The sequence below is a fragment of the Dioscorea cayenensis genome, chromosome 19 (genome assembly GCF_009730915.1).
Source record: "Dioscorea cayenensis subsp. rotundata cultivar TDr96_F1 chromosome 19, TDr96_F1_v2_PseudoChromosome.rev07_lg8_w22 25.fasta, whole genome shotgun sequence".
Lineage (NCBI taxonomy): Eukaryota > Viridiplantae > Streptophyta > Magnoliopsida > Dioscoreales > Dioscoreaceae > Dioscorea > Dioscorea cayenensis.
The window spans coordinates 7372850-7381975 of NC_052489.1; the positions used below are offsets into that span (position 1 = coordinate 7372850).

The window sequence follows — 9126 nt, forward strand, 5'->3', positions numbered from 1 at the left end:
ACAAATCCAAAATTTGTTACAAGAACCTATTTTATCACTTTATAAATTCCTCTGTAACCCAATCTCAAATCAATGAACAATGGAAATATTTTACATGGTATGAGAGAGTGAGAGTGACCAAAATGCCTAACAGTTCCATTTCAACCACCTCTTCACACACCCATTCTCAAAACTTTCCCACCATTCAGTAGCCAATCTCCATTAAGCTTACATCCACAAACTATCTACTATGGATCACTCAATTAACTCCCATACTAAAATATTATATCAAGTTTCAATTTGTAGATGGTACTATGATTGCACCATCTTCCACCATTGAAGATCATCCTAATCCAACATATAATGAATGGATAACATATGATCAACTGGTGTTATCATGGATTGTGAACTCACCCTCAGAATCGGTCATGTAACATGTTGTCGAAGTTATCATGGCTAAAGAAGCTTGTAAAATACATGCAACTACCTATGCATCTAAATCCCAAGCTCAGGTGCATCAAATATAAAAGACAACTTTATTATCTCCAGTGGAAGAATGATGATATACCAGTCTTCAAGTTAAGAGCCAAGTAGTTGTATGGTCAATTCTATTCAACATCCAATCTCAAAAGATGATCTGGTGAATGCAATTTTGAAAGGATTGGGACCAACATACCGCCCTTTTGTACGGAATATTAAGGTGTGTTTCTAGCTTATATCCTATAAAGATTTGTTTGGGTTGTTATTATTTGAAGAACTTCAATTGAAGATTGACCAAGATACATCTTGTGATGTTCTTCCAACATCTCACTACTCATCTAGAGGAATGAACCCCCAAAGAGGACATGACCATTGATGTAACAGAGGTCATGGCTGTGGACACAATAGAGGTCGAGGCAAAGACAGAGACTCCTTCACTTCACCACCACCAACTGTGTAATCAAATCCACCAACCCACCCAACTACAATACAATGCTTCAATTACAGTGGTTATGGACATTTAGTACAGTAATGTCCCTCACAACATACAGATAATAGTCATTCTGCTCCTCCAGTTTTCAATTATACTTCCACTTCTAACAATTCAACTTACAACCTACTTATGGATTCTAGACAGTGAAGCCACTCATCATATAACAAATGATCCTATGAATTTGGCAATACATTCAGAGTATTCTGGGATGGAAGAGGTTTCTATTAGCGATGGTCATGCCATTTCAATTTCCCATATTGGTTTGTCCAATATGTTTTTAGATGATAAATTATTTGATTTGACAAAAAACTCTTCATGTGGCTGACTCATGTCAAAATTTAATTTTCATAAGAGAATTCACAAAGGATAATGATGATTGTTTTGAATCCTTTTGGGATTATTTTGAGGTGAAGGATATTCACACACGGGAGGTATTACATCAAGGACAACTTGATAAAGGAGTATACTCTCTTTCATTTCAACATCAATTGTCTTTTCCTCAAGCTCATCTTTGCAATTGTCCAACTTGGCATGCAAGACTTGCTCATGAAAATCTAAGGACACTGGTTGTCGCACTTCAACAATCAAACAAAGTTAATGCCTGTAATAAAGTGCTCCATAAGTGTGTTGTTTGCAGTGTTAGTAAAGCACATAAGCTTCCTTTAAAAAATCTAATCTACAAGCTACCAATCAAATAGAATTAGTAAGCACAAATGTATGGGATCCTGCTCTAGAATCTTCCTATTTATGCTATTGTTATTATATTATTTTTGTTAATTGTTTCACTAAGTTTTGTTGGGTATTTTTTCTCAAAAATAAATCAGAGGTATTACAATGCTTCATTAAATTTCAAAAAACACTGGAAATACCTATAGATAGACAGACCAAATAATTACAATCTGATGGTTGAGGAGAATACCAAGCACTAAAACCTTATTTGGAAGACCATGGCATTTCACATCGCATTTCATGCCCATTTACACCTGAGTAAAATGGCTTTACTGAGATATGACATCGACACATTATTGAAACTATGTGTGCCTTGTTATCGCATGCTTAAGTCCCTATAAGTATTGGGATTTCTCAATTGCAATTGCAGTTTATATAGTTAATCAACTTCGTCAATTAACTTTGCAAAATAAGTCACCTTTTGAAGTGCTCCATGGGAAAAGGCCAGATATAGATTTTTTGCATGTATTCGATGACTATCGTTGTTATTTATGGCTCTGACCCAACACAAACAAAAAAAAAACTAGAACCAAGATCAAAGCGATGTGTATTCTTGGGGTATAATGTCCAATATAAAGGATATCCATGTCTTGAAGTAATTACAAAAAACATTTTAATGTTACGGCATTGTCTTTTTGATGAACAAGTTCTACCATTCACCAAAGATGTTGATTTCTCAAAGCAATGTGTTCCAAAGGACAATACTGCTGGAGTTACTATCACTTTTTCAACTTCCATATCCAATGATGTCATTTTATAATACTCATCAACAAAGAGCTTCATCATCAATTCCACGTGACACTCTCGTAAATGCATTAAGTGGGTCCCAAAATAATGATGACAGCTGCACTCCCACAAGCAATGCTCTTGCACCTACTTAAGAAGATGCCTAAAGTCCAACACCTTCCAATCAACCCTTTGTGGCATACGAACAACTACATATTGTATCTATTGTACATCCAGTGCAACCTCCATGTTCATCAAGAACAAAACCAAGGAATCAGTACCTTCTATTAACACTCACCCTACACTAATGTGTGCTAAAACTAGGCATGCAAAGCCTAGAAGTTTAAGCACAAACCTTCAAGAATCAGAAACTACATGTTATTCAGAAGCTGCAAAACATAGGATTTTGAGAAAAGCTATGGGGATTGAAATTGATGCTCTTGTGAATGGAACTTGGGACTTAGTGCCTCAACATAATGCCACAAATATCCTTGGAAACAAATGTCTTCATAGAATTAAGAGCCTATCCAATGATGATATTGATCATTATAAGGCTAGGTTGGTTGCTAAAGGTTTTCATTAATGCTCAGGAATTAATTTCAATGAAACATTCAGTCCATTATTAAACCCACCACAATCCGATTATTATTTTCTTTGGCTGTTAGGTTCAATAGAAAATGGATGCAATTGGACATTTCTAATGCCTTTCTCCACAGAACTTTTGAAGAACTAGTGTTCATGAAACAAATACAAGGATTTATTGATCCAAATTTTCTAACACATGTTAGTTGCCTACGCAAAGCACTATGGCAATGGTTCAAAGCTTTGACAGCAATTTTGATTCATTTTGGATTTATAAGCTCTAAGGCTGGCACCTCCTTATACATCCATCGACAAGGTGGCAAACAAATTTATTGCTCGATGATGAGGATGAAAACAACAAATTCATGGATAAAGATTCCACCCACAGTGGAAGGCAAATAAATAATCCCGGCAATAGTGCCAAAAACTTTATGAACACTCTACAAGTGCACAGATCGTTACCAATAATAAAGTGGTACCCCATAAAGGGGTAGGGTTGTCGAACCACAGGGACTGGACATCTAGTACTAGTTAATCCTCTAATGTCTAGTCAAACTGAAAGAGTGATAAAAGGTTTAACTACTAAATAAGATTAAAGAACGAAGGGATGGAAGAACCAAGTAGACTAAGGTTGAGTTTCGAAAACAAGATAGCAATGCCCCGGGATGATTCCTATGCGGCCAAGATACCGACTTGAGTCTAATAAATACCAAGGTACATTCTAAGATCCTTGTGGATGCTCAAAAGATTTGTTGCATCTACTGCTATCAAATGCACCAAGTCTTGCAAGTGTAACTACAGGCTTCATACACGCCAAGTTTTGCAACTACACTAGTAATCATAACTATGGTAATCCACACCGCCAAGTTTTACACAAGCATCTATACAATTCAAGCACGCCAAGTTATGCAACACATGAATTACACAAGAAAGCAATAGAACTCTATAGACATTAAAACTCAAGTAGTCAAAGTATAAGAGACAATATAGTTCACAATCCCAAGGCACCGTGGAATGGTTAGCCCCTCATGAATTCATACAAATGAGAGAAGAAGATAAACATAAGAAAGAGAGATATCTAGACTTCCCCCTTTCACAAGATCTCTTCAAATGTACTTCAAGAACTCCATGGAATGGGTAACTCCACTTCTCCGGCATCTCTAACTCAAACTTGGTCTCCATAGCTTGTGTGGTGGTGGCGGCTGATCATCATTCTCTTGAGAGCTCCCTTGCTGGAGAAGAAGTCTCCCTAGATAAAGATGCCTTCAAACCCTAAATGTGGGAGATAAAAAGAACTTTTCACGCTTAACACCGTCTGAGCATGGTCTTGCTCAAACCGTGCTAATCTTGGAGCTTCTGAGCAAAAAAAGAACTAACTGTATCTAGAGAAAATCACGGGGAGAGCACGATCGTGCTCTCCCTGTGCTTAGCTTGAGCACGCCCATGAAAGGAGCATGCAGACTGTGCTTCCCTAAAAGAATAAGTAACTCTGATCCATGGATAATCATGGGGAGATAACAGCCCCAATCTTCACCCGTGATTGAGCTGAACAACAGGGGACTTGCATCCAAAGCTATGGGGAGATGGTATGCCCGTGCTCTACTAGTGCTTGCATTGGACACTAAGAGAAATCATCTTCTTTGGTTGATTTTATCCTTGATTTCACTCCATATGTATTTTGAGCCCTAAAAGCCTATAACAGAGACAAACATAGCTAGAATAGCATTATTCATAGACAAAAGGTGCTAAAAGACAATCTACAGAGTGCATTGGAGGTATGCAAAATATGATATGAAATGCACTCATCACTTGATGTATTTCAATAACATTATTATAACCTGCAATAACAATATGCTTATAGAAGTTGTGATAAAGAACTTGCAAGTAAAGTTCTCAGTGAGAAACCTTGGGGGAGTCTGTTACTTCTTAGGAATAGAGGTGGCCCAAGAACTGGGAGTACTTTTCTTTTCCCAAAGAAATTACATCGGAGACCTCTTACAACTAGTTCAAATGGCTGAAGCAACCCCATTGATGAGTGTATAATATTGATGAATTTTATATCATTTTGTACACTCATTTGGCTTGAATTAGAATCATATTGTGGAATTCAAAGCTAAGCCTAGTATGTTTCTTATAGATGAGAAAGAACCAAAAGAAGCATTCCAGACCTTAAACAAAGAAGTTGGAGCTCTCTCGGCATCATTTGACAAAGGATAAGGCAAACTAGGTGGCTTACGGGTAGCTTACCACCTTCCTTACGGTCGTAAGTACTTTCTATAAAAGCTTGTGGCCATGCTTATGCTTGTAAGGAGGATTCAGAGCCAAACACGAGGACCTGCAAGGTTTATGCCTGTAAAGACCATCTAGAGGAGTTTACACCCACAGCTTACACCCGTAAGGGAGGTCACAAGAAGTAGCAAAGTGAAGTAAATGTGCTTTGTGACAAGAAAAAATTCCCACCTAGCATAGACATGTGATGATTAAAGAAAATTGTGAGTAAGCCTGGGTACAAATTACTTTGGAGACACTGTCTTCCTCATTTCTCTTAAGTGAGTTAATGATTATCTCCATGCTCTATGCAATCATGTGGAGTAGATTTTGGAAGAAATCACATCTCTACTTTGTATTCGGATTAGGGATAATCTCTCTTCACAGGGGAGATTATCTACTCAAGAAATCATCATTAGCTCATAGTGAGATTTCTTAGAGTGTTAATATGATTGTGTGGATGTCTGTATCAGCTCTATACTGAGTCAGTTACCCTTTACCCTCGAAAGAGGGGTTTAGTATAATTCTAGAAACCTCTCGGTTCAAATAGGATTGCATACATTGACAACCTTTGTCCTACACTTCAAAATTCTAGAGGAATGCTATGCCCAAGCATCGTTTGTTCCCATATTTCTCTCCTATTTTTTTTACAGTATTTCTTGTTTTTGTTTTCATTGATTCATACACGTCACTTTGTAAATTAGGATATTTTTTAGAACTATAGCTATTACTAGTATTCACTTTCTTCATTGTGAACCAACACTCTACTTTATGCACACTACTATTATGTGATCGGCACATACACTTGTGTCCCGATCAAGTTTTTAGCGCCATTACCGGGGAAGAATAATAATATTAGGAATACTTGAAATTCCATCATTTTAGCCATTTCTTTTCTTTCATATTTGTTCTTCTTTTGTTTTATTCTTTTCTTTTCTTAATCTTTTTCTTTTGTTTGATTGTGGTGTATGCAACCAAAAGACAAGTCAATAAGACTTGTAGAAGGCAAGAGTAGTATAGAGAGGGTGATTGGAACCTGATTGTTGAACGAGAAAGGATCTTTGACAGTGAGTATAGAGAGAGGATAGTTGGCAACATGGCAAATCAAGGGAACTAATAGAGGACCCTTTCTGATTACTCTCATCCCACTCTTGAAGGTTCTTAGTCTAGTATAGTGCACCCACCAGTTATAGTAAACAACTTTGTGCTCAAGCCTGCATTTATACAGATGGTTCAAAATTCAATATAATTCCATGGATTGTCGGACTAGGATCCCAATGGTCATATTGGAGAATTCCTCGATGTATGTAACATCCTTAACATAAACAATATCTCTAATGATGCCATCAAACTCCGCATATTCTTATTCTCTTTGAAAGGAGAGTCACGCCTTGGGAGAAGCTTGTCGAGCTATCTTGGCCAGTTATTTCCCACTAGGAAGAACAACCAAGTTTCATCAAGAGATTACCTCTTTTACATAGCTGGATTCAAAATCATTGTTTGAGGCATGGGAGAGATTCAAGACTTGTTAAGGAAATACCAACATCACAATTTCCCCGAATGGATGGAAGTTCAGATATTCCATCAAGGCCTCAATCAGAGTACAAGGTAGCTAATAGACTAAATAGGAGGAGGATCACTTGGCAGTTGGAGGTAGCCAAGCAATTGATTGAAAAGATAACCATGAACAACTACCAATGGAACTTAAGAGGCAAGTCAGTTGGAAAGCCCACCGGGATGATAGAGGTCAACGAGGTTATAGTGCTAGCCACCCAGTTAGAAGCCCTGAGCTGAAAGACTGATAACTTGTCCACTCAGAAGTTGGTTGTAGTTATGGTTTGTGACACGTGTGGGGGATGACGCACTTCGACAGATTGCTCCATTATCGAGGTGGTACATAGACCCATCAAGCAAGTAGACTTCATTGTAGTGCCCTCCAATAGCAAGGAAACCTCTATAGTGGCACTTATAACCCAGGATAGCGAGACAACCCCAATTTCTCTTGGGGAGATTAAGGGCAGCAGCAAAAGCCCCAGCCAGGATATCCTCCTCACCCATAGTCCAATCAAAAGCCCTCACTTGGGGAGGTACTTACTAGGTTTATTCAAACCATAGATACTAAGTTTTAGCAGTCCGACTCCAGATTTCAAAGTATAGAGTTGATGATGAGGAACTAGTAAGCTTCTCTTCAGAATTTAGAAAATCAGGTGGGGGCAAATTGCAAAACTATTGTCCGAGCATCCTTAAGACAGTCTACAGAGTAACACCAAAGCAAATCCCCATGAGCATGATGCTCAAGGCTATCACTCTTAGGAGTGGTAAAAAAGTGGCGATGAGCCTAGAAAGGGTGATGGAGAAAGAGAAAAAACCAAAAATTGAGATTTCTGAGAATCCGACGAAAGAGGGAAAAGCCACTCCTATTATTAATATGAGAACACCACCACTGGTGAATAAGTATGATCCCCACCTCCTATATCCATTGAGATTGAAGAATGATCACGCGGATGAGCAATTTAGGAGATTTTTGGATTTGTTGAAGCAATTGCATATCAATGTACCATTTGTTGAAGCCCTCTCACAAATAAAGTACACAAAATTTCTTAAGGACCTATTGACAAACAAGTGGGAGTTTGAGGAGGTTTCAACAGTTATGTTGAGCGAGGAAAGCTCGGCATTGCTTCAAAAATTGACTACCAAGGAGTTTCGTTGTCCCTTGTAACATTGGTGATTTGGTGATTGAGAAAGGCCTAGCGGATCTAGGAGCTAGCATTAATGTCATGCCTTAGACCAAGAAGGCTTGGACTTAGTGACCTTAAACCTACTAGGACAACCCTACAACTAGTGGATCGCTCAATTAAGCATCCAAGAGGAATTACAGAAGATGTATTGGTAAGGTTGATAAATTCATCTTCCGGGTTGATTTCATGATTTTAGATGTAGATGAGGATGTTTGATAAGCATTACTATTCCTCTAGAAAGATATGGTAGATATATTTTCAAATATGTATTGTTATATTCAGCCAAATCTTATCTTATTGTTATATTTAGCCAAACCTAAATATAATCTTCATTTCATATGTATCATTCTATTATAAATATAGTTAGTTAGCTTATCATTATCTTCTTTTCTTGTAACTCTATATATAAAAAGATATTCATCTACAATATTAATTCATTAAAATCAAATACCTTTTTTTCATCATATTCATTTAGCATTGTTTTACATGGTATCAGAGACAACTAAATTTTTCTGATCATTGACATATTTTTTTTTCTTTCATCATGACTACTCCCAATCTTTTGGCTGCTACCACCACCAATTTGGTTCTATATCCCAGAATTGGTGCTACAACTTAACATTGAACTTCACGAATTAAAGAAAAATGATATGACGGTTTCCAAATATCTAAAAAAGGCAACAGGCTTAGCTAATGAACTGGGTGCTATTGGTCGGCCTCTTTCAAGTTCCTAACTTAATGCGGTTATCTATCACAATATTGGATCTGAATACCACGGCCTTATCACAACCTTGAATCAATGTCCTTCTCCTATTACCTTTCAGGAACTTCATGGTTAGTTAATAGAACATAAAATTTTAATTCGTAGCATGCAGGAACCACACCTTGCTCATGTTGCCTCTTGCCAAACTGGTCCTTTGATGCAACCTCCTTATCCCGCCACATATAATGCCTATGCTGCACATTGTCCACACGGGTACATCTTCTTATCCTTCACTATGTTCCACTAAATTATTTCAGTTGAAAAATGTGCTTCATGTTCCACAAATTACCAAACCACTACTTTTCATTCTAAAATTCACAACTGACAATACCTTTGTCCAAAGCTATTGATAGTTATTCTTCTTATAA

The 9126-nt window shown here is 37.5% G+C and overlaps 1 non-coding gene across 1 annotated transcript; it reads right to left on the reverse strand.

Moving 5' to 3' along the window:
- Window positions 1–6705: 6705 nt before the first annotated feature.
- Window positions 6706–6811, reverse strand: LOC120250955. The gene has a single exon (XR_005533283.1). It is a non-coding gene; the product is annotated as a small nucleolar RNA R71 (small nucleolar RNA).
- Between the last annotated feature and the right edge of the window lie 2315 nt (window positions 6812–9126).